A 26,691-nucleotide genomic window follows, 5' to 3' on the forward strand; every position below is an offset into this window, starting at 1 on the left:
GATTATAAAATCGTTGATAAAAACAATCTCACAAAAATTTGAATCTATAACAGCAACAACGTTAATCGTAGTATGAATTTCAATGGAATGCATTAATTTATTATTAATTTTCCGTTCAAAGTATATTTATTTGCAATCTGATATGTAGCTTATAATCATGAAATAAATATCTCTCGACGGAAAACCTCATTGTTCGCTTTTCACACGAACTTCTTTGCAGATTCTTCGAATCTTCTGAACCATTTCTCTCTGTTACACGCGCTTCCAACAAAGTAGAGTAGAAAATTTCTAGAACACGGACAGCACCGATGGAAACCTCCGTGTAGCAACTAACGATTTCATGAATAATTTTAATAAATGTTTCCGTAGTAGGTCGGCGGCGCAGCAACGAATAACGCGAGGGCGCACAAGGGTGCAGTTGCATGCGGCGAAACAACGCAGTTTTTTTCCGCCAGCAGCGCAGCTTGCGTATCTATTCGATTAAAATGTCAGTCAAGGAGCTCGCCGACTCGCAGTTCGGGTGATAAATGACCGTGTTTTTCTCTGTATACAGCGCAGGCCGGTTACCAAGTGAACTTCCCAGGCGAATCTGTTCAAGCAGCGCTCTATGCAGGGAACGGACAAAGCCCTTTGATCGCAACAATCGCTGGCATCGTCTATTGTTCCACGGACAGAGACCGTCGCGACGTATACTCAATTCGACTGGCTCGTTTATCTAACGAGTTCACTGATGAATTTCTTAATGTCCGCCGATAGGAAGATAAATTGATTTGATAGCGCATCGCCGCTGCACAATTCGAACCGCGAGACGGCTAACTTTTAACATTTGTTCGACCGGCTCGCTGCTGTCCGGGAAAATTATAATCGTTTCGCCGTTTCTTGAATAGCCGTCGCAGCGCTTTATGATAATGAGACTCCGGGCCAATTGTATTTCCGAACGCGTTCATTGCACCTCCGCGTGAACTGCAGCCACAGGTTATGTCGAACATACAACTGTCATTATTTCTCCATTGTGCTTTCGTGCTCGTTTAATACGGTTCTACTTACCGCAACAATTTTATTAGCCTGGTTTCCTTTTAAATCACGTAGAAAATATAATTATTTGCGAATTTGCTAAGACACGAGCATCAAAAACTACATTTATTTCAGCACAAAAGAATTATTCATATTTTCATTCTATTATATTTAATTCGCTGATCGCACTATTTTATTGCTGCCTCGATTTTGCAATCAAAAACACTGATAATAACATTAAAAAGAATTATTAATATTTTCATTCTATCATATTTAATTCGCTGATCACACTGTTTTATTGCTGTCTCGATTTTGCCATCAAAAACACTGATAATAACATTAAAAAGAATTATTAATATTTTCATTCTATTATATTTAATTCGCTGATCACACTGTTTTATTGCTGTCTCGATTTTGCCATCAAAAACACTGATAATAACATTAAAAAGAATTATTAATATTTTCATTCTATCATATTTAATTCGCTGATCACACTATTTTATTGCTGTCTCGATTTTGCATTCAAAAACACTGATAATAACAATATGCTTCTCGCTATGTTTCAATTCAATTTCACACGTGCTTTAACTCCCACGTGACTCTCAGGACGAAAATTATAAATTAAATTATAAATAAAGAAGAACACGTTGATTTAGAATGGAAATTAAAATTAGATAAAGTATTATATCAACTATTTCTGAGAAACGTGGGAAGAGCGAAATAAGTTATTCGATACTGACTGTAACCATGCATCGCACACTCTGTGCATGCGATGCATTGAACGCAGCGAAACAGAACGAAATGCATCGCGTACGATGCTCGCGTTAATTTACAGCGTTCCAGTTTTGTGATCATACTCCATCGATCTCTTTATGGCGGTGCTGCTAGTAAAGGGGAAGAGCAGCGAGAAACAAAACAAAAAGAAGAAACCGGGAAGAATTGTGCTGCTAATGAAAGGATCACAGCATCGCGACCACTTCTCTTTATAAACACGTTGCGCTCCCAGGGTTACCCGCCTCTGGCAAGCGAATATTATGCAAGTAAACAGTTGGAATGTTTTTATTCTCTTTCCTTCTTATTCAATTTTAACGTCGCTTTAATATTTGCGTTATTATCTAGAATGTTCCCTTGCTTATCCACTGTATCGTAGAAATAGTATAAGTAGATTATGATACAATGGATTCCGTTTATTTATTGATACAACAGTACTTCGGAATCTTAAATGATTAATTTCACTTTTGTTTTTGCAAAGCTGATTTGCGAATTTCATGCATTTAGAGCAGACGCAGATTTTGACAATGCAAGAAAATTTATAAACGGCATTTTCGTTTTCTTTTTACAATGAATAATCTTTTCAGAAGGAAGTTTTCCTTTAATTTCGATTTTTAACGTATGAAAAGAAAAATTTGCACAAAAATCCGCGGTCTACCGATCGCTCTTAATAATACTGATGTGTTCGAATCGATGTATAAGGATGGTTTCAAATTCTCCTAACGTTTTCATTTTTCCGTGATTACTAAGCTGCGGATTTTTATGCAAAATAAAAATTGTCGAAGTTAACTGTAAGAAACGTCTTTCCTTTCTTAGTCATTTTTTTGTTTTAATGTATACAATCCGCAGTCTAGTGATCTCACAGTTATCTCAAATGGATTGCGTTGATCAATGAGGAAAATTCGTTCTTCAAATATTAAAGTCGAGGAACTGAATTTTGGACGCTTTCCAAATTATCGCGCATCGTTAGGCATGTTTTTATTGTTGGTATATATATTTTATTGTTTGTTGTTGGCATGTTGTGATGTTTTTATCTCAGCAATTGTCGCACTTTAAACGTGGTGCTTGCAAGTGCCATCCGGTTCACAATTATCCGACACACACACGGTCCTGTTAACATTCTACGCAGCCAATTCTGACTCTGGTTAATTGAAGCTTTAGATGTCGGATTAAACGCGCTTAGAAAGTTTCCCCCGTGCGTTTGACACTTCTGTCCTAACTTTCTCGCCAATATCGCGACGGCCTGCTTCACGGTACAGAATTCAAACAATTTTCGACGTGGAAATTCTATTATCATCGGCTCATTTCCAGCAACGGAAATCCCGGACCGAAACCGATACACAATTTCCTCCGTCGGCTCCGTTCCTCTCTATCATCAATTTTCTCACGCGATGTTTCATCGCGAAATGTCAGGAAAAGATTCCCGTTAAAGCGTTCACCAAGTGTTTGCGAGTCCGAACGGGATTCGGCGTCTAACTATACCCACTTTCGGCGAAGTTCCAGCGGAAACTTCGGGAACAAGCTTGAAACGCAACGGGCCGAGCTACGATAGAAAAAGGAGTAACGCCAATTCAGCCAGTGCCGCGAACAATTACCGAACTTGTTTATTATTTTAGCGCGCGGTCTTGGATATTTCCAGCCTTGTTACTCTACGGAGCAGTCGATAAATTCTGGCCGAGCTTCCGTCTTCAAATTATTCATGACTGACCCTCCGTAAAATCGTATACGTATATTCGATCGCATAAATCTGCATACTCGTTGTATCCGAAATATATGAAAACAAAGAGCAATGTTTTATAGATTTCATTGATATTAATTGCTGAGACAACTTAACCGCTTACGTTACGATTTCTTTTACAGCTACGTCGATTAGCACTTCTTCGTTCTCAATTATTTCCTTGATAGAACGAGACAATTTTTCTTCGTTTATGCGTTCATTTACCTTCGTTGTCAGACTCGGTACCAGGAGAATGAAATTTTGTTCCGATTTGGTATAGATGAATAATTCTATAAATAATTACCATCGATATGTTAAACTGTATCAAACTCACACTTACAGTGACAATAATCATACAAAACTTTTAATACGTTTCCCCTGATTTTATATTACATTCTACAACTTCGTGTTATCAATTAATTCACGACTTGAAGTAAAGAAATGCAAGAATTATTGCCCCTTTCTCAGAATTCATCTAATTTTCACCGAAAAAGCGAATGTTTCATTGATTCCCATTTCTGCATCCAATAAATGTATTATCAACGTGAAAGTGAATTTACGAAAGTAATGATTTTACCTTTCAATCTTTTGCGCAGCAACAACGAATCGGGCTCGTAATATTCATTTCTACCGAATCGAAATCAAATTTGATTCTTCTGTTATCAAAGTCTATGGATGAACGTGTACAAGAAACAAAAATACTTTCGCTCTGTCAGCGAAATGATCAAGAGTGGTGAAGAAGACTGAAGAAGCGTGTAACAGCATAGCTGTGAAAAGAATCATAATGCAAGGGGTTAAATCGTTTAGTTTGTTGTACTTCTTGCGATCGATGCAGAGAATTTTTATTTCGCCGAAACGATTATGCACTGAATAGACCACGAGCGACTGTAACGCACGATTTTCTTGAAAAAAAGAACCCGAGGAAAAAATGTTTTCGCACACGTTTGATTTATTTTTATATAAGGAAACACCAGCTGCAGCAATTTCCACCGCAAGCTGTACCGTCGCGACGCGGAGGTGAAATAATGTCCGCAGGAATTATAAACGACACAGGCGAGCCCGGAAATTACGTCGGAACGGTGATCCCACGGGCACAATAATTTGTGGGAACGGGGTGCGATCGTTAAACGAAGGCAGTAAAAATCATTCGCCCGGATCACCCGGCCGAGCCTCCACGGATGTGTAATGAAAGTACGACATCGCACGGCGGAAGTTACGCCTCGCGGAATGCAATATCTCCAATTTACCCCTGTTCAAGGAAATATTGCGAGTTACGTGGCGTCGGCAAGTGGATATTGCGCGCGGACGCTTCCGCTTCCGCTTCGGAGACGCGCCGCGACAAGAAACGTGGCGATGCAACGCCAATTGTTGCTAGCTTCTGATATCGAATCTTTATGAAATTGAAATAGTGCCGTAACTCTGGCGTTCGTCTAACCGACATCTACATCGAGTCGGATCCGTTTACTGACTGTTTTGGTTTTACACGTGTTTCGGCTTACTCGCATCCTGTTTCTGTTTCGTAAATAGATGAATAGATGAATAATTATATTGTTGCGAATTACTCCATTTCTCTCGCGTCGCGGCATTTTATTTACAATAAAGAATATTAACTATTACACAATTCGATACAATTACAATTCAGATCTTTCAGAAGTGGGATGTTGCTCGTTCGACGGTCCGATCTCGACTCTTCGATTGTCCGTTGGTAACACTCTTCCGTGGCAACCTTCTATTATTCTTTATTAAATATCTTCTATTGTTCTTTAAGGAGTTGTTCACAACAGGGCAGTTTCACATTACAGCGACTTGATTTGGGCAAGTCGTTGTAACAATATAAATAATTACCGGAGATATGTTAACACTTCCACGACCGCGCTAGAAACCTCAAAAATTTTCATCAAATTAAAATATTTCGATCGATTAAACAAAAATTATGAAGCAAACTTATATGGCATCGATTACTTCTTCGGCATTCGTACCTCTTGCAAATCTTAATAAAATTAAACAATCATTCGGTCGTCAACCGACTGAATTTAAGTGTTAAAATATATCAAACTCGCAATTACAATGATAATGATCGTAACAAACATAACTTTTAATACATTTCCCCTGATTCTACGTTAAATACTATAACTTTATGCGTATTTGTATAACTTTATTATATTTTATAACTTTATAACTACCTAACAGAATAACTGTTTGCTTTGACTGGCACGCCGCAACCTCAAATATTTCATTTCAAATATTCAACTATACACTTTAAAATGAGAGAAAGTACCTTGTTTAATCAAAATTTACGTGTTAACCGAGGAATTCATTTTTGTTCAACTTGTTTCGCAGTGGGGAATTTTTTCTTCGCAGGGAAAGTTATACATATTATCCCCACTCCTGTTCGCGGTGACTCCGGCACAGTAGGCGGAGGATTGATCTAGATCAGGGGTGTCAAACTCAAAAGCTAACTTGGGCCAAATAAACAATGCTTAACTTTAGGTGGGTCGCAAAAAAAATCAATGTTCATAGAAATAAATATTTTTATTTTGACTAGTACATTGTAATAAACATATATAAAGTTAAATTATTCTTTACGTCCTGATACTTGACATCTCTCGCAAAAATGTTCATCTCGGGCCGCGAGTTTGACACGCCTGATCTAGATCGCTTTAGCGTCAAAGAAGGAGTTCCTGTACTAACAGGTGATGACTGTCCAAGGGATGCCACCCTTAGCCTGCTACGTGTAAAAAACGTTCGTGTTTGAAACTAAACTATGCAAATTCGAAGTGGTACCATATGGTCACGCCAAGTTTCAATGGATAAGAACGACGTAAAACGTAACGCGCCCTAAATTTAACCTTATTATTTTGCACGAAGATTTGCAATTTACATATTTGCTTAGTATCGAGATCCCACAGAGTAATAGCAAAGTAAGCAACGATTGTCTCTCTTGGACAAATCATCTTCATTAGGATCCAGACTATGAAAATTGTTATTTGATCACCTAGTTCGTGACAATTAATTCATGTTTTCGCACATGTATTCCATTAAAGTCTACAGAAACGGTAACGTGTCTAGAAGAGGTATCTCAGAAAATATGTTAATCGAAATTGATGAGTAAAATTATATGTGTTTATTATATATTATTATATATATTTATTATATATGTTTAATTGTAATCTGTTCGAAAAGGTCCGTCGTTCGAGCGTTAATGGTCCAATCCGGTTACTAATATTTGTAATTTGCGTAATGTTTGTTGTAATTGCGTATTGTAATATTCGTAAAATAAACATTAAGGATTGAAACTTGTTAGCTATTACGCTGAAATAGGCGAAAGTCGCGGATAGATCTCGGTATTATAACAATTTTACTTCAGTCTTTTTGCCGCGCAACAAAACGCGCGGCATTGAACAGAGCTTAGGTTACACCAGCAGAAAACGCGATCCATGAAGTTCCCACTTTTTCTGATTCGAAGAGGCGTTACAAAAGAATAAAGCCACTCGGAGAGCCGAACCAATTTGAAAGGCAGCTACGTACGTCGAGAGGCAACATCAAATATTAGCACATTTCGGAAGTTTCAATTTCCTTTATCCATCGATGATAACAATGAACAATACCGTGTCACGTTCCAGGATCCTTGAATGCGTCTTCAATTGGCATGGTTCCTTAGTAACCGAATGACATTCTATTCGAGCATGTCCCATTCTCGACGAGCTCCCTTTGTTCCGTGCTCCATCTTTGAATTATAATTTCGTTTCTCCGCGAGAACGTGTGTCAAAGGAAACATCGCGGAATAGAACAAAGCATCCTCGAGCGTGCCCTCGGTAAAAAGATCGGAAAAACTAATTCCGAGTATGAAAAGGGGTTACGAGGGAATGGAAATGGCTCAATGGGGATGATCCATAATTAAATTAATCTGACTTCATTGTACGCGCTCGTCAAACGTGTCTGCCAACTGTTTCTCCTGTAGTCCCGGCGCGGCCACGCGAACACGCGAATTCTTTTTCGCCAAATGACACCAGCCACCCGTTGCCTTCGTTGAATTTAATAAAGAAGTTCCCGGTTCAAACGAACTTCCGTTCGCGCCTCGAAATCATATCCAGCTCGAGTCTGAATGGTCATTGTACTTTCGAAAAGAAATGAGAAGTATTCTTTCTTTCCCGTACTAATTGTAAGCGTCTTGTTCCATTTAGAAAGCTAATAACCTTTCATCGAGGTTATTATCGAGGTATTTTACTTAAAGGGACGAAAACTGAACGCTCGAAGTAATTGTTAACATTTTCGACTTGCCTCTCGTAGATTCTAACATTTGGTACATTTCGTGTAAGATTAATTAATTAGTCGTCTCGTGCGAGTTAACAATTATATTACTATGCATGTGTTTTACACAATAATTGATGATAATTGGTTAATATAATAATTGGTTAATTGATACCATTTTATGCTGAGGAACAGTCAGATGGAGTCAAAAGGTGTAGGGCAGGGGTGTCAAACTCAAAAGCTAACTTGGGCCATAATAATAAAAGCCATAATAATAAATAATAATAAAGCCATAATAATAAATAAACAATGCTTAACTTTAGGTGGGCCGCAAAAGAAAAATCTATGTTCATAGAAACAAATATTTTTATTTTGACTAGTACATTGTAATAAACATATATAGAGTTAAATTATTGTTTACGTCCTGATACTTGACATCAAAAATGTTCATCTCGAGCCGCGAGTTTGACACCCCTGGTGTAGGGTTTTTGAATATTGCGAGGAATGCCCTAACAAACAGCGCTGCATGAGAAACAATGGAAAATAGTTAACGGATTTGATATTGGGATTATTGGAAGGATGGTCCAGGCGACAAATACATATTTAAATATAAATAGAAGACTGTTTAACCCTTAACGGTCCAATGTCGCCATACACGCGGCAGAAATCAATAAAACCGTAAAATCTGGCAGGAAACATTGGAAGAATAGGCACGATTGTTTCGACGAAAATATATCAACGAAGTTTTATTTAAAAAATGAATACCTCTTCTCTATATTTGATACAAAAATTTTCAGTAAAAAAATTTCTCTTCGCCTGAAAAACAGTCTGGACTTGGCAGTGTGTAAACTGGAAATAAATAGTTTTGGTCCGCTGAGGGTTAATATGTGTACAGTAAAACGTAATGTGTACACAATGTGTACAGTAAAGGCCGTTCACCCGGGCCTGCGTCAGATCTCGAACAGCTGAGCTCGACTTTGTGTACAAAAACTAACGTCGCGCTACAGTTCTTATACACCGATCCAGGCGATACCAATAAAAACGAGGTGATCGACTGGCGACCTAAAATTTGTCGATTTGATTCTAGACAATTAATCCGAAGCATTCGAAGTACTGAAACGTCCCCGCATTTTCCAACAGCGGTGCAAGTACTTAGGTCTGGTTAAATTATTGTAATAGCAAAGTTGGAAATCCGATCGTTAAGATTACGTCTCGAAGATACTAATCGCTCTAGCAGCCGATTCCTACAAACGAGGATGGTAATTACCGCGATAAAAAAGTTCGGGCTCCGATCGTTACTTCCAGACTTCCCCGTCATGGGAAGAGAAGTACTTCGATCTGTCTTTCCTGTACACGGTCCCTATCGAACACCGTCCGTCTCTGAATTTCTTCTCGAACAATGTTCGAAGTTTTGTATAACGATACGGGAGAAATCGTCAAGGAAGACAGGTCATTAAAACGGCAAGAAATCACGGGTAACGTCGAACGTTCTCCTCGAAGCAATTCAACTTCCGCGAACGTTAGTCACGGCGAAGCACCCGTACAAAGGATCACTTTGAATCGAAAACTTCCGGCTCCCATGAAGGATTGCCATACTTTGGTCCGAGGCTGAGGAGTAAACTCGGGGGTACACTGTTTAGAAATTTTCAGTGCGTGGCAATTCACTCGAACTCTTTTATTTCTCGTCCATTAATCGCTTTAGCTGGCTAGATCAATGAAATTATGCGAAACATAAAGGGTGTAATCGCTAGACTGCAAATTTTTATGCGAAATCAAAATTGTGCATGAGTTCTAAGATACAGGAGCTATGTTGACATTTATTTCATGTCTTAGGGACATTAATTAGCTGAAAATAATGCAACAGTTTTATCAAATTTTTCAAATGGTTTCACTATCTTGCGTTTGATCTATTTGTTTTTATCATGAATGCGTAAAATTCGCAGTTTAATAGTCACTATACCAGCCGTGGGTCACCAAGTGATCCACTTGATAATTTGACAATCATATTTGTTTTTATAATAACTGAAACTGTAATTTTGAATCTTTATGTTTAAAGTTTACGGGCATATTCTAATCATTTTCTCAATAAAATTGATCTTATTATTCACTGGACTGCTTTAAATTTAAAATAGCAATGATCTGAACACGCTTTCTTAATAGTCAGATTTTGGTTAATTATGACTCGCAGCCAAAAAAGGTTGCTGACAACTGCATCCTCGTTTTTAGAAGTAGCAAGATCACGGGTGTTCAATTATTATTCGTCGTATAATCTTCAGCGATCGAAAAAGGATTTAATTTTATTACAAGCGAACCTGAAAAAATCATTCGCAAGAATTTACTATTCTGTGGCATCGTTTACGAAAGACATGTTTAATTAAAATAGAAGCGATACCAATGCACGTATACTGAACGAACATATATGATAAGTAATCACTAAATGACAATCATTTGGAGCTAAATGAGGTCGCAGTGCACAAGATAAGCAGAGATTCACGCATGTTTTCAGATAGTAAAAAGCTAATTTCCAAGGCAGAGCTCGGCGTTCCCAAAACGCACCGTGAAAGCAATAGAAGCATAATCGCGATACTTGTACCGCGTTTATCTCCCTCGACGGTCCATTAAACCCGACTAAGCGAGGATAATATCGTTCCATAACAGATGAGCCGCGAACCATGCATGTCAGCGATTTTCCGAGAATTTCGAATTTAGCTCGATCGCCTGCCTTTCCTTCCTTTCGATCTTACATCCTTTCTGCAGCCTGATTTTGCAACACATTATGTCCTCGGCTGCCCCTTTTTTTACAATGTACACGATAAAATGTTCTCAACTATTTATCGTTGAATGAAAACGACCAAAATTAGTTTGAAATGCAATATTTTTCCAATTGTGAATAATGGTATACAGTATCCAGATGTTCTTGTAGAAATAAGAATTTACAGTTTCGATTTTGATAATAAAATACTAACAACACTTTAATAATTATTCACTTTCAGACTGAAAAAGTAAACTTGAAAAAAATACGATTTTCTGTACGTACAACAAAAACTGAGTTCGCGAAACGTAAAACAGTAAAATTTCAGAACCTAGAAGTACTGTCGCATTCTTCCGAAATTAGAAAAAAAAAAGTTTACTCATTCGTCCCTAACTTTTCGCGACAGCTTCGGAAAACTTTGGTCGCGCATAAAGCTCGCCGGCTGCTTACGAACCAATAAACCCACGAATCAAACATTTATCGGCCCGAAGGTCCCGAAATGGATCGGAGACGAGCAATCGCAAACAGACGTAACGAGTCGTAATATTCTAAAACGAAGCCGAACGAGCCACGAAATTGTGCAGCCTAGCGGCGCGGAATAAAACGTCCGGCTTAACCCAATATCGCCTCGATTCTCTTCGATCATTCCTCTTCCGTTCACCGGCGACGAGGATATTAAAAATAAGTTCAATGTAGACGTCAAGGAACCGAATCACGAAAAATGCCGGGCGGACTCCGCGATTAAAAAGGCGAATCAACTGGAGGGTGAAACGATCGAATCGCTTCCACTTCGCTCGCTGATCTCCGACATCATTGTCACTCTCCTCCCACGTTCCTCCATCACAATTCGCTCTCGCTGCGAGGGCTCTTCATCGCCCGCGCCGGTGCCTGATATTTCGTCGTGCCTGCCCTCTCCACGAAACGGAGGTGGGCGAGCGAAAATTCTCTCTTAAATTTTCAGATTTTACGGCTCGCGGGTCGAAGCTAACTCGTAAAACATTCGCGCCGTGAGAAACAGGGGAGAGATAGGGTGCGCTCGAGAGGGTGTCAGACGAACGGGCGGCAAGAGAGGGGACGCGGATCTTTCAATCTAGCTCCGTAGCGGCGCGCTCGTCGAAGAAAGAGCAGAAAGCCGGTCGCCGAGCGGCGGGCCTGAGTCTGCTTTAAAATTCAAATTCACAACTTTTGCTTAAACGTCTCTTGGATAGCCGAGGAGGATGCGCTCAGCTCTGCTCAGTTCTGCTCTGCTCTGCTCTGCTCAGCTCGAGCTCTGCTCAGCTCCGCTCTGCTCAGCTCCGCGCCGCACGGTGCTCCGAGCAAGGAACAAAAATCGAACTAATTCGTATCGAATCAAAATTATATTCATACTATGTTGAAATGCCTAAATAATCGTGTTTGTGTACAGAAAGTTCAACAAAGTCTTCAGTAGAAGACTAATTCCAAGCGCATTCTGCGCGTTTATACGGAATGATGTTTAGAAAAAACGATGGCCAAGGGTTGTATAATTGTAGTGAAACTCTAGATATCTTATAATACTTATATACGATATAATAATTGACCCGTAATTAAACAACTATGTTTTATTCGTTTCCGATAAGGATTTTTAAATAAAACCTCAATATCGTCTTCTCATATTTAATTATACGATTACATTTCTAATAATGCCATGCTGAGATAGATCACGATATAAATAAAAAAAGAACACTTCGTTTCCATCGACTACCATAAACAGAACGGAAACGATGGAATTTTGTCCCAAAAACGGGCATTAGGGTGCACTTTGCGCCGGTCCATCAGAGAACCGCTCGCGAGGATCCGCGCCGGGTACGCATGGAGATTCTGCTCCCTTATTCTTCTTATTCGTCGTCTTCCTCTTTTTCTTTTCTTCGCGGAGAAAGGGGAAAGGGTTCGGGAGGATTGGACCGAGGACCGTGTGCACGGGAGTTCGGATCCAAGCCAATCTCTGATAAGTAAATTGGCCCGGGAATTAGGGGTGGCTCCGGCGCAATGCAATTCCGATGGCTGAGGTTACATTACAAGACGCGTGCCGGCGAAGTTTCCCCTCGTTACCGGCGAGTTCGAGATTGCCCGGCGCGCCGACGGTGCATCGATTACCGGCGAGACATCGCGCGTATGTTAGCGACACGGTGTAACGAGGCGAACGCGTGACCCGCTAAGTCGGTCGTCTCCGTGCAAATGCGGCGAACCGGCCCATCGTGGTTCGGGACCGAGAATTTCCCGACGTTTCGGTATGTCACGGCCGAATTTGGAATATCGAAACGATATTGCCGCTGAAAAGTGTTAACCGGTACGCTGCGGCACAGTTTCGAGCGTGTCGGGTACAACCGCAGCCTCTGCGAACGCCGAGATATCTCTTCGGCGTGGCTTCCTATGTTGAAATATCATTTTTCTATGGCAAAAAACATTTTCTAATCCCTTGGATACATTTAACGACTGAGACTCATCGTGCACTTGTTTTGCCTAAGTTACGGACGACGAGTCTGATTCGTCGTTCAAACTTCTAATTGCTATGTATATTATATCGCTGAAATAAACGAATTCTCACACAAAATCTACCGGCTTTATACACTATTCCGCGCATCAGCAAATTAAATCCGTTCCAAACGCAGCAATTTGTTCAAATAAGTCTGTATCTAAGCGATTATATTGTGATTATATTATAAATATATATTATATATTGATTATATTATAAAGTGTTGTCCAAGGGTTTAGTTGGCTGTTTTATTTAACTTAGCACTTTGCACTCGAGGCCACTTCAACTGTGAATGTAAAACAATTTTTCCGCCTCACAGTATTTCCATTTTATATAACAAAGTGCATTTTATGTATATGAAATCGAGTCTCGCGATTCGTAGAACAGTTACGCTTTTAATGATTTTCAAAAAATCTAAACTTTGATAATATAAAAATCATCTTGGAACGTGGTACAACAATCTCGGTGGTGCCTCAGTGTCGCCACTCGAGTGCAAAGGGTTAATACAATGTGATACGCAATAATTTGATGAATCATGGACGAGATTATTGTACTTTGTTAACGATTCCTTAAAAATTCTTAACAATGAATCTTCGATTTTACAACACTAATTAGAAAACTGTTGGTAGACGAAGCGTTAAGCATCCACGCAAAAGTTTCAATTTCTTTAATCGTTTGCGTACCAGATGGTTCTGAGAAAACAGGATCGAAAAGCGCCGAAGAGCGCAATAGCGCTCCTTCGATTATGTGTCGAAAAAGGCCGTAAAACATAAAATAAAACGTTATGAATGAAAATATATATATTATTAATTTAGAATAGGTAACAACAAAATGCAAATTAGATTACTGACAGCGATGCGACGTGCGACGTATACATGCGTCCGAAAGACTGAGCACGTTTCGACAAATTTCGGGTGGGCCGTAAGTCGTCTGTTTCGGCCAAATGCCCTGGCTTTTCTCGACACAAAATCTGAAGAGCGCAAAAGTGGCTCGTGGTACGCAAACGGTTAAACAGAACGCATGCGCGACAAATTGGTATGGACAGCACAACCGATCATCGAACACGGAGCGAGCATTTGGGCTGTATAATTTCCAATCGGCCGTACTAATATGTAGGCACAGCACCCAAAATTCCCAAACATCGAGTAACCTGTTAGGAAGCCAACGGAAGCGTGCAGGACACAGGTGTGCGAAGCTATTACCAGAAGCCATAAAGACGTCTTAAAGACGTCTGGTGTAGGACATTCGGGACGTCTCAAAGACGTCCAGTGCTTATTGGGTCATCGGTCAAAATTAGCAGATTTTTATAAAAAAATGTTCTATTCTATGATTTTGTTGAGCAGTGCATAAATTATGCAACCAATTTCAATGCTAGATTGTCGCTAATAGATTGACGTAGCAGTTAAATGTATGTCGAACTGAACGAGAATTCTCCTAACATTTTTCCGGTCATAAAAGACGCCTCCAGCAAAACCAACACCAGCAAAACCAACATAGCCATCATCCAAAGAACACAATCCAAGGCACTTCGCACAATTATTAACGCCCCTTGGTACGTTAGCAATGAAACAATTCATAATGATCTCGGTATTCCCTTCGTCATTGACACCATCCATGAAAGAAGTAGGAAGCACTTCACTAAATTAAGCGAACACACAAATCCACTAATTATGCCACTCATACAACAACAATACAGCAGAAGACTAAAAAGAAGATGGCCAATCGACCTTAAATGAGGTTCAGGAAGACTTTTCATTGGGAAAGCCCTCATCATGCTATTAACGGACTACACACCAAGTCCCCAGCGATCACATCGGCCCATAGAATTTGTATTCTGATTGCTGATTTCTAATATAAAAAAAAAAAAAAAAAAAAAAAAGACGCCTGATTGGAACGTAGCAGCACTATTGAAATTATCAAAAAGCAACAGAACATAAACCTTTGAATGGAGCTCGGACAATGGTGACGCAGTTGCGAGCAGGGGCAAAGGACGTAACAAACGCCGCGCCGCCTACGCCAGACCTACAATTCAATCAGTGTCAGCCGGCGTCCCGGCTGTGGCGAACGTCTTTTCGCTTCCGTCCCTTCGTTAGGCAGGCCCGAAAATCGTGAGCGAGCCGACCTTCCGGGTGCCGCGCAGTCCGAAACGGAAAACAAGCGACGACGGTGGTTGCCGATCCGAGTTCGAATCGACTCCGAGCTCTTCCTGGGAGTCAAAGGATAGACGGCGACGCGCCGGGAAGAGATAAATACGTCGTCGGAGGGCCTGTGATCATAAATAACGCTATTCGCCGCGGATGCTTCTCGCACGCTCGACGCCGAATCAATATCCGCGCGTTTCTGCATCCACAAGCCGGCAGGATATCGGCGAGCCCCCGTAATTTCAGATTCGCGCAGATAGAGAGGTTACGTACGGCCGATTCGACGTCGGTTTACGGAGTCTGGGAAAGGAGGAACAGCGCGGGGCGAACACCCTCGGCCGGGTGTTGCGGCCCCCGCGAACGTTCCGGGAGCATATTGTGTACGGATTCGAGTAAAAACTTTACGATCGGACCCGTCAAACACCCGGAAGAACGACAAAGCCAGCGCGCGCCGGATTTCTCCGCCAAGGTGGATGGCACGAGTCAGCCGTAGGGGAGAATGGAAAATGACCCTGCCAATGAATTCCTACGGCGCGACGCTGCGACCCCGCCAAAGAAACCGTTGGCCCATTCAACGGCAGCGTTGTCAGGACCGCCGCTCGACTGGACCGTCGGTTATTTGTGACCCGCCGCCAAGATTTATCATCGAATTGATTCTCGTCCGTGGAATTAAATTCTGTGTTTGAACGTGGGGCGGTTCGTTGCTCGGCGTCGTCCTCTTCCCGGGCTTCTTTCTGCTGACGGCGGGCATATTTTCTGGTACGAAATGTTGGAAAGAAACAGCAAGGATGCGACGCGTCGGACGTTTTCATTTTAATCATTTGTATTATGATTATTTTCGTAGGCTTACAGTGATTAGAACTTTATCGACGCTATTTTAACTCGAGAATGATGACCAATGTTTCATAGTTAACCTTATTAACAATTGTATCGACTGCTGCTTTCTTCTCGAGCAAATATATTCTTATGCGCGATTATTTTAAAGTAGAGGTTTTGAGCTTGAATTTGAAACGAAAGTAATCATCCTGCGATGATTTTTCGCGTAGCTATTGCAAGATAAGCACAAAGACGTCTTAACCTTTTAGGTACGGCTGAATTCTGCGCGAGGCTATTTCTCTGGACGGCAGAGTTTGATGTGTACTGTATAGAGTCTGTGTACTGTATATACAGGGTGTCCCAAAAATGTCTCGCAATCCGAAAGTGGCGGGTTCCTCAGGCCATTTGAAGCAACTTTTTCCTTTACAAAAATTTTCTCCGAGGCACCGTTAACGAGTTATTAACGAAAAACTGTGACCAATGTGAGACGAGCTCAGGCTGGCGCGAGACGACAGAGCCAATCAGCGGAACTGGGTTTCGACCGCTCGACCGCTGGCGCCGTTGGTTCGGCCGCCTAGCGCCAGCTGAGCTGAGATTCGACCGCTCGGCCGCCTAGCGCCGGCTGAGCTGGGATTCGACCCCTCGACCGCTGGCGCCGTTGGCTCGGCCGCCTAGCGTCAGCTGAGCTCGCCTCTCATTGGTCACCGTTTTTCGTTAATAACTCGTTAACGGTGCCTCGGAGAAAATTTTGGTAAAGGAAAAAGTTGCTTCAAATGAACAGAGGAACCCGCCATTTTCGGATCACGAGACATTTTTGGAACACCCTGTAGACTGTTGTAAATCGATGTGAAGACAAAAGAAGTGTGAAACAATGCATATGAAGACGATTATTTGATTCAAACGATGAGCGAGTGAGCTACTAGAGCAAGCCACTATAGTGGTGCGTCGTCCAGAGAGATGACATCCGCGAAAGCCACTATAGTGGCGTGTCGTTCTGAAAGATGTTATCCGCGGAAGCCACTATAGTGGCGCGTCGTGCCTAAAAGGTTAAAGACGTCTGGTGTAGGACATTCGGGACGTTTCAAAGACGTCCAGTGCATATTGGGTCGTCGGTCAAAGTTGGCTGATTTTTATAAAAAGATGTTCTATTCTATGATTTTGTTGAGCTGTGCATAAATTATGCAACCAATGTCAATGCTAGGTTGACGTAGCAGTTAAATGTATGTCGAATTGAACGAGAATTCCCCTAACATTTTTCCGCTCGTAAAAGAAACCTAATTGGAACGCGTAGCAGGACAATTGAAATGATCAAAAAGCAACAGAACATAAACCTTTGAATAGAGCTCGGACAATGGTGACGCAGTTGCGAGCAGACGTACCGGGATATCCAGCGACCATATCAGTGACGTTCTAAATCGCGCCGAGAAGTATTTTAGGGTGCTCGTTACCTTAATGAGTGTCGAGCTCCGAGCAAGTAACGCTAATCGGTGACGGGACTCCTCGTTATCGTTCGTTCTCCAGGAAACTAGATCGTTATGGCGGCCGACTAATTTAACTATCTCGCCTTGGCCACTCTCTCGCGAGAAAAATTGGCAAGCACCTCAGCCGTTGTTTAATTAAAAAGCTCACCTTTGCGCCGCGCTAAGACAGCGCGGTTTAACGAATATTTTTAACGATCGAAGCTCGAGACGCGTGAAAGGGGGCGACGCGATTAAGTAGACGGAAAAGTTCGGCTCGCGACAAATATTTTTGTTATGCACTCGCGGTGAACGCAGCAGACTTCGTTTATCGATTAAATATTTGGTATGCTCGCGATGTCGAAACCTACCTCAAACACACCAATCGTTTGATACGCGCGCGTGTTATTGTCTTCGTTTTTGCAGGGGATTTTTTCAATTACTCTATCTGTTAGCTTTAGTAAATCGAGAAAATAGCAAATATTGCTCGCGAATACGCAGTACATGTTTTCTGGGAATTCCAACGTTTTTTCGCAGATCTGAGAACATGGGAAGTATCGAAACTAAGATGAATGTGCCCAATTACTGTGCCCATTAAAGTGGCGTCCGGAGTTTTTGACTAATTAAATAGGCTTTTTGCCGATATCACACTTTTTAAAACATTGAAATTATATCTTAGTGTCTTTTATCTAAGTACGAATTATTTTATAATTGATATAATATTTAACGAAATAATTTTAAAAGACATTTGTTGAAATAAGACGTTTTGTTTCAGTTACTGAATTAATAATATATGTAAATAAATATATCTAATATTTAAGTAAATAAAAGCTATATCCAAGAAGTCGATTATATTGTTGTCTTTTTTTATCAGTTTTATTGATATAATAGTTTATCCTTTTGTCTCGAAACGAGTCGTTTTTGTGGTCTCTTCATCTTTATTTGCAAGGTGTTGTCTAAGCGTTTTAACAAGATCGTAACCAGAAATTCAAAAAATGATTTTCCCAATTTTATTTCCTCCTAAGTCTTATAAGAAGCTAAAGTTTCGATTCGCTCGTGAAAATTACAGATCACATTTTATTTAAAAAAATTCGATGTCTTTAATGTAACAACGTTGTTTCCAAATGCAAGTAAAATTATTGCAACGGCACGGTAACCAAAGGGCGCAATAACTGACACGCTGAATTCTGTTGAAATTGGTATGTTAACAGGTTGCAGGAAACAAATTTTCGTATTAATTTTCGAGTTGATTTATGTCGCCAACAGACACACGTGTTCCCGCAAAGAAATTTAAATGAGTACGGTGTCGAATGCAGAGCTTGGTACTGCATATCATGGCCCCGGGAAATCGAGCCAGATAATTTCTCAAAGCAATGCTTCCTTTGATAGTTAAATCAGTTTGAAGTAGCACGATGTTGCGTCTTGAATATCGATAAACGGCGTGCTTTCTTTTCACGAAACTTTCTGTTTATGCGTAGTACGCTGCTCCGAAGCATTCCGCGAGTATATAATTTATCCTTTTCCGTAAATAAGCCGCACGAACGCTCCATCTAAGATTTCATGCACAATAAAATACGAACTGGCGATATCAGCGAATTTACGTCATACCGCGCGAGAAGAATTCGTACGTTCCTCCGAAGACTGGGTCAAAGCTCGGTTCCTACCTTTACAGATGCTATATTTATTTTCATGTCGCGATACTTTAATTTCCGAAGACGAAACGATATCGACGAAACACCAAATAATAATTAAATACCTTTTCCTCGTTATTTTACTCGCAGAAGAAGCGAGGAAAGGAAAATGTAAGCGGCTTTGCTTGGATTAAAGCGATATAAAAATAAATTATTGCATTAGTAGATCGCGAAGCTTTATGCGAAATGTAAATTTTCTCCATCGACTGTAACATGCGGGAGTTACATAAAATTCCGATTGTTTTACTATTTCGTGAAATCCCTTTGCTCATAAATGCATAAAATCCACGTTTCATATACCAGCAGGAAATTAAACACTTAAAGAACTAATTTTCGAAGCTTCGGGCTAAGTTCATCTTTTAATAATTCGTAATAAAAATTAGTTCTTACGTTCTGTGTTTTCTCTGTAATCACTCTTTTTTCCGCTTTTGCTATAGCAATCGCAAAATTAATTCGACAGAACGCGTAACTCGAAATATCGATAAAAAAATAGCTTTGATACGGTTTCCTCGCATTTTGGATTTCCTGATTGCAGTTCCTGCAAAGCCTGAATGCAGTTTGTTAATATGTAGATAGCATTTTAGTGGAAAGGGGACAGAAAATTGCAATTTGTTGCTGCATCAGCCTACCATCGTTTTCGCCATGCGATCCGAACGAGTAAATTATTACACGGTTACCCAGGGAGATCGATAAGAAGTTTGACGCGTATTACTTTCCGCCTCGGAGACATTGACGCGTACCGTCGTCCGTTGCATAAATGAAAGCCGGCCCGAGGGATGAGGTAAATCGTCACGTTGCTGAAGAGCCGTATCGAATGAAATTTGCAATGGAAATTTAATCTGCCTCGGTTTGTACCGAAATACTGGCTGCTCCTTCTTAACTCTCCCTTCTATGTCGCGCGTAGTTCTCGGCATGGAAATACCGCGCCGACGGACGCGACGACGTATAGCAGTTGTCTCCCTAATTGTATACCTTAAAACTGTCTCGTAACTTCAATCGAGAGTGCAAACTCAAACATCCTCGCCGCCGAAAAGGCGAGCGAGCCTCGCTTCCCGGAAATGGGCTATGATATCCTTCAATATTAAAGTTCTCTCTGGATGCAGAATTGTATTTTGCATTCATACTGCATGATACTTCTGTACGGATGATCGGATGATCTACAGGGTGGACCAACTGAAACGACTTGACCTGTATTTAGAATATTTTATAAATGCGGAAGGTTCTTGTTCATGAATATATTCGATGGAATCGTAAGTATCGTTTCAGAAACATCGCTGCTTTTAAGTCAAGACAGTATGTGATCACCATCGTCACGTGACACTTGAGGCCAAGACGAATCCAACGATCTGTAATATTATCACTAGACTGTGGATCTTTGTGGAAAATAATACGTTTCTGTGTTAACTGTAGGAAACAAAAGTTAGATAAAAATGAGTTTCTTCATTTAACATTGTTGATATATCAAACGTGACGTGACAGTACGCTCGAATTCATGTAACACATACTCATTTTTACTACAAATGCATAGAATTCGTAGTCTAATCGTCGCCTCCAAGCGATTTTGAGTACGAAAAGTAATATTAGAACTAAGTTAACTGACAACACTTTGAGCACCTGCTGAAATAAATATTCTCCACCGATTTTTCTATCGCAGTTATTATTTTAATTATATCAATTTTATTTATCACGGCGCCCAAATTAATACGAAAGTACCGATTGAATTTTTCTCGCGATCGCGTTCAGGAAATATTGCGTTAAAATTGAGTAATCGCACGACGGAGAAATAACTCAAAAATTGTACTAAACGAGAATTGTAAAATGAATGCATAACAATTCGTAGTCTAATCATCGCTTTCAAGTGATTTCGAGTACGAAAAATAATATTAGAACTAAGTTAACTGACAACACTTTGAGCACCTGCTGAAATAAATATTCTCCACCATTTTTTAATTATATCAATTCTATTTATCACGGCGCCCAAAGTAATACGAAAGTGCCAATTGAATTTTTCATTCGCGTTCAGGAAACAATGCGTTAAAATTGAGCAAAAATTGTACTACAGGAAAATTGTAAAATTTCGGAACATTCACGGTTTGGTTACATGAAATATATAGTCGCAGGATTCCGCGGAAATCTCGAAGGGTAAACACTGGCCGCGGAGGAAAGCAACGTTCAAACAAACGGCGCGCGGATAATTTATTTGAATATCAAATTTCCCGCGGAACGTGGTTCCGCGATGTTTAATGTAAAATTCATAAGACCGTGACGCGGTGTGTGGGCGCCCCCCGAAATTTTCTAAATTTCATTCAAGAGCCGGGACCGAGTGTTTCGAGCTCGATACCGATCGAATTTGCATTTTCATCGCGCCAAGGCGGAACGTAGCAAATCTCCTCCTCCTCCTCCTCCTCCTCCTGCTCCTCCTCCTCCTCCTCCTCCTCCTCCTCCTCCTCCTCCTTTCGCCCCTCTACCGCGGTGGATACGCGCGAGACGGAGCGGCTCGTGGAGAACCACTTAAAAAAGCAACGTCAACCGCTATTATGCAAAACCGCCGCCCGGGCCGAGGAATCACGAGAAACATTTTCATACCGGAAAGAGCAGTCCCTTCTTTTCTTCGCCCCGGACCCACCCGCTCGCCCCGAGTCGAACGGCCCGCGCAAACAGGAAGGAAAACAAGAATTATGACGGTCTCCCGGTTAAACGTCCTTTTCCTTCGCCTAACCGCGCGTGTGCGCAAACTGGCTGATGGAGACCGCGTCCGCAGAGATTCAGCGGCGAGATTCCATTTCTTTTGCAAAAGAATTCGTTTCTTCTGTAATGTCTCGTGATTTAAGTGTTCAGAAATGCCCGTGCAAAAAATTCTGCTGGCTTGTTCGGAGAGTTGTTTCGTTTTTCGAAAACATTTCGTTTTGTAAGGATGGTGAAGAAGCGCTTGACTATCTTGACAATAAAATGCTGGATTTCTGCGAGCATGAGATTTCAAAGCGTATCCTTATACGAAATAAAGATTGTCTATACTAATTGCAGGGAACGTTGAAAAGGATGTATGGAAGCGTTAGATAAAAATGTCTTTCTTTTGCAAAAGAATTCGTTTCTTTTGTAATGTCTCGTGATTTAAGTGTTCGGAAATGCCCGTGCAAGAAATTCTGCTGGGTTGTTCGGAGAGTTGTTTCGTTTTTCGAAAACATTTCGTTTTGTAAGGATGGTGAAGAAGCGCTTGACTATCTTGACAATAAAAGGCTGGATTTCTGCGAGCATGAGATTTCAAAGCGTATCTTTATACGTAATAAAGATTATCTGTACTAATTGCAAGGAACGTTAAAAAAAAGGATGTATGAAAGCGTTAGATAAAAATGTCTTTCTTTTGCAAAAGAATTCGTTTCTTTTGTAATGTCTCGTGATTTAAGTGTTCGGAAATGCCCATGCAAAATACTGCTGGCTTGTTCGGAGAGTTGTTTCGTTTTGTAAGGATGGTAAAGAAACGCTTGATTATTTTATTGCCAATAAAAAGCAGAATTTCTACGAACATAAGATTTCAAAGCGTATACAGAATAAAGATTGTGTATACTATTTGCAAGGAACGTTGAAAAGGATGTATGAAAGCGTTGGATAAAAATGTCTTTTCTCTTTTAATAATTGTAGATCAGTTGGAAATACAGTAACAATGTCCTTGTAATAAATAATGCAGCAATACGTCTTTTCAGTTTTGTATTTGACCCATTCATTTTTTGTCACAAATTCACAAAATCCGCAGTCTATCGATTAATTGAGAGAAGTAGGCTTTTTCTAATTTTTGATTTTATAATAGACAATACTCGGAGTCACGATGTATAATTCGAACAATTTAGAAATCCTTATTTTCATTTTCCTCTATAACCATTCGACCGTGTTAAAATTGCGTGCATTTCTGGTGCTAGGGATTGCGCATATTTTAGCCAAAGATATTTTGGTAATTCGACCTACGGGCGGCATTATTTAGTAAAGGCCGAAATGTTTACATATCGATAATGCGTTATAATTATCTCTATTTCGTATTTCATGATTTTGTTTGGCTAAAATGCGTACCTGCTATGATACCGGATGGTCTGAACATTTGATGTTTACAGCTGCGGAAAATAATTGGAAAAAAGAACGCGAATTTGACCTATTTTCTATGCACCGCAATCATCAATTAGAAGAATCACAAAATTAAATAGAACTGCATCCAATTCTCTTGTTAAAAATGCGGATAGATCGTTATTTTCCAGCCCCTCCCCAAAAAAATCGAAATTTCTTTTTAATTGATAAACCTCTGTTCATCAATTGGAACATCATTTGCACAGTTTTTGATGTTTCGCAATTTTACGTGCAACGTTGTTAGAATATTTTGTAGGTAAATGCGGGACTAAAAAAGTACATGTAACGAAGTGTACACGAATGCTTCATTAAAAAGTTACTCTTCTTCATCAACAGAGATAACTACTTTTAAACAATGGAGCTAGCTAACTAATCACCATTACTCGGCTTCCATTACATTTTCCAAACGATCTATCGGCTTTTTCATTTGTTTCGTATGAAAATTCGCCACGTTTTCGATTCACTTATTCGCACGAAATTTTGATCCTTATCATTAATTCATTTCGAGTAGATATTTCGACGTTCTACGTTCTTTTTTTCGCAGCGAGAAAATGTGATTACTTTCATGGCAGAGGAATTGAATAGGGGATCAGCTTTTATGGGCATCGTTATTTGAAATCGCAACGCAGCTCGTAATATTAAAAAAAATCTATGGCTTTCCCCCGGAATATTGTTGCGGTGTTTCAAAAAAATGAGTGGGTTGCCTTTAACAATGCATTGTTATTGCGAAAACTGTTAGCGAAATAAATGGTTGTGGCGAACGCGTTAATTGGTAAAACAGATTTGATCGAATTGAATATCAATCTATCAACCGTCAAGTTTTTCCCCGGCAAATTGTACGTATTTTAGTTGCTATTCGGTGCGCGCAGATAATGGAAGCATTTTCAAAAATAACGAAAGCAACGTAATTTATGGTTTCAGTTATTTTAATAACAGTATATTTTAATAACTCACCATTTAGAAGACTATACATATACGTACGTGGATATATTTTTGAAAACTCGAAAACTATCATTCTCATTGACATCTCGTATTGTAATTTATATATATTGTGTATCATAATTTTATTATTATCTTCTGAATTTGAAAAATCACGAAAAAAGACATCAAAATGTAAGAAATTCTTCGATTCTCGTAAGAATTGGATGGCACCGAGAAAAATCATACCAGTGCTCATCACTGTTATTACTTACATTCGTTGAACACCGTTATTGACTTGCTTTCCCGTTCAGTCACTCGGGAGTAAAGGAATCATTACGCGCAACTTTCAAACTGATGATACAAGAGCGCTTCTTCAGTGAAGAGCAATTGCAGCGACTGTTCCTTTCGTGGAACGGTTTCTTCTTTTATTTCTGTTCATGCACTTTCCACTTTGCGCTCTCTGTGTTATTTTTCGAATTCTCGCAGAAAGAAAATAATGGCTGTAAGCATTAAAAATCCGTTTGGGACATTTTTCGTGCCGTTCAAAATACACAAAAAATATTTAGGTGTCCCATAGACACAGGGCACCGTGTTAAGACCATCGGCTTGATCGATTTCAAATATTCGTACTCAAGGCAAGATCAAAATTTTCAGAACCACGAATCGTGAAGAATAAGATTTGAATAACATTTTTTTCATTTGTCTTTCTATTAATTTTGCTTAAAATATTATTATTAATATATTAATATTATATATATATATATATATATATATATATATATATATATATTATATATTATTATTATTATTATTATTATATTATATATTATATATATATAATATATAATATATAATATATAATATATGTAATATATAGACCATAAATATGCGTGCCTACACTCCCGCTCAAAAGTCGCTAGACATAGGCGTTCGCCCTGGAGAAAATATTAAGCAAAATATTATATAAAATATTATTAAATATAGCATATATTAATATTAATATATATATATTAATATATTAAAAGCAAAATATTATATAAAATATTATTAAATATAGCATATATTAATATATTAATATTTTGCTTAATATATATATATATATATTTTTTCTCCAGGGCGAACGCCTATGTCTAGCGACTTTTGAGCGGGAGTGTAGGCACGCATATTTATGGTCTCTTCGATAGTACAACTATTTTCCGTCTCGGCGCGACGGGCGAGCATCGATCAACTTCAATTATTATCAATTAACGACCGTCGCAGCGGCTCGCGTTTCTTTCACGGTGTTTGCTCTTTCGCTGGACCCCGAGAGGAATTTTCCCGGAACAATACCGCGGAACTGCGCAAGAAAAATAACGATGGGCCGAGAGGATCGTGGACGAAGGACGAGCCACTCGGAGAGAGGAGAGGGGGGTAGCCACACGATCCAGAAAGGCAAGCAGCGCGAAATCGTCTTCTTGGCTCGCGGGACGAAATTAACTGAATTGGCCGCGCATGAGTGGACCCTCGTGACGTACGGGCCAAAATGAAAGTGAGGATACCGCGGCAAGCCGCCTCGAGTGGAGTTTAAAGTGAGCGAGTCAGCGAACCACAACTGCCCCGCACAAATTTCCCGGTCTGTCTTCTAACAATACATGCAAACGCCGTGGTCCCTTCTTTTCGGCCTGCCCGAGCACGTCCGCGAGTGCCTTCGAGTGTAAACTCTTACCAGGATCGGAATTTCTCGCTTTTCTAATCATTCTCGACGCTTGACGCTTACAAATGAGCCGTTTATTTCGAAAGTGGCACTTTGTTTTTAAGTCGATATATTTAAGGGTTTGCGTTTTTTAACACGTTTAAAAATATGGATGCTAACTTTCGAGAAGATTCACTTGTATTCGTTATCTCAGGATACTGATATTTTTCTCAGTATAAATCATTTCGTATAAACATTAAAAAATCATCACTTTTCATTACGGTAAAGTGACTTATGCCACTTTCAAAATAAACGGCTCAAATTAGTCCCCGCGATTTTTTACCTCCTTCCGATGGTCCGACAAAAAATGTTTCCTATCAAAGTTAATTAGTATTTAACCGGCAAGAAATGGCAATTAAATTTAAAAACAAATTGATTTTCGATAAAAAAAACGAGGTCGCCGTTATATTTTTAAATGAAACTAGGTTATATTAACTTCATAGTATTGTAGGCGATGTCGAGACGAGTTCAACGACCTGGTACATGATAACCTTTAGATGACATTAAAGGAAAATTGCCATGAATCAATTGCCACAATATTTGAAATAATTTGGCGATATTTATTAGAAAGAGCAGCATTTTGCGTTGCGGAAGATGGAATGCAGTTCGAACATTTAATTTAATTATTAATTACATGCACACTTCTGATACGAGTGTTTTCAATTTGGTTTTATATAGATTTTTCTTTTGTTTTATGTGTTAAGATCTGAAATTGAATAAATGAGCATTTGTAATGTTTACGTTCATGTACGTTCATGTACGGGCTGAAGAATCGTGGGGAAGAATTTGTGACTCACCCTGTATATCTAATTTGGTATAGA

General features: G+C 39.8%; 1 protein-coding gene across 2 annotated transcripts in view; it reads right to left on the reverse strand.

Moving 5' to 3' along the window:
* LOC117222986 (zwei Ig domain protein zig-8) overlaps positions 1-26,691 on the reverse strand; it is a 746,648-nt gene that overhangs the window by 308,703 nt on the left and 411,254 nt on the right. The window lies entirely within an intron of this gene.

The sequence above is a fragment of the Megalopta genalis genome, chromosome 4, assembly GCF_051020955.1.
Source record: "Megalopta genalis isolate 19385.01 chromosome 4, iyMegGena1_principal, whole genome shotgun sequence".
NCBI lineage: Eukaryota > Metazoa > Arthropoda > Insecta > Hymenoptera > Halictidae > Megalopta > Megalopta genalis.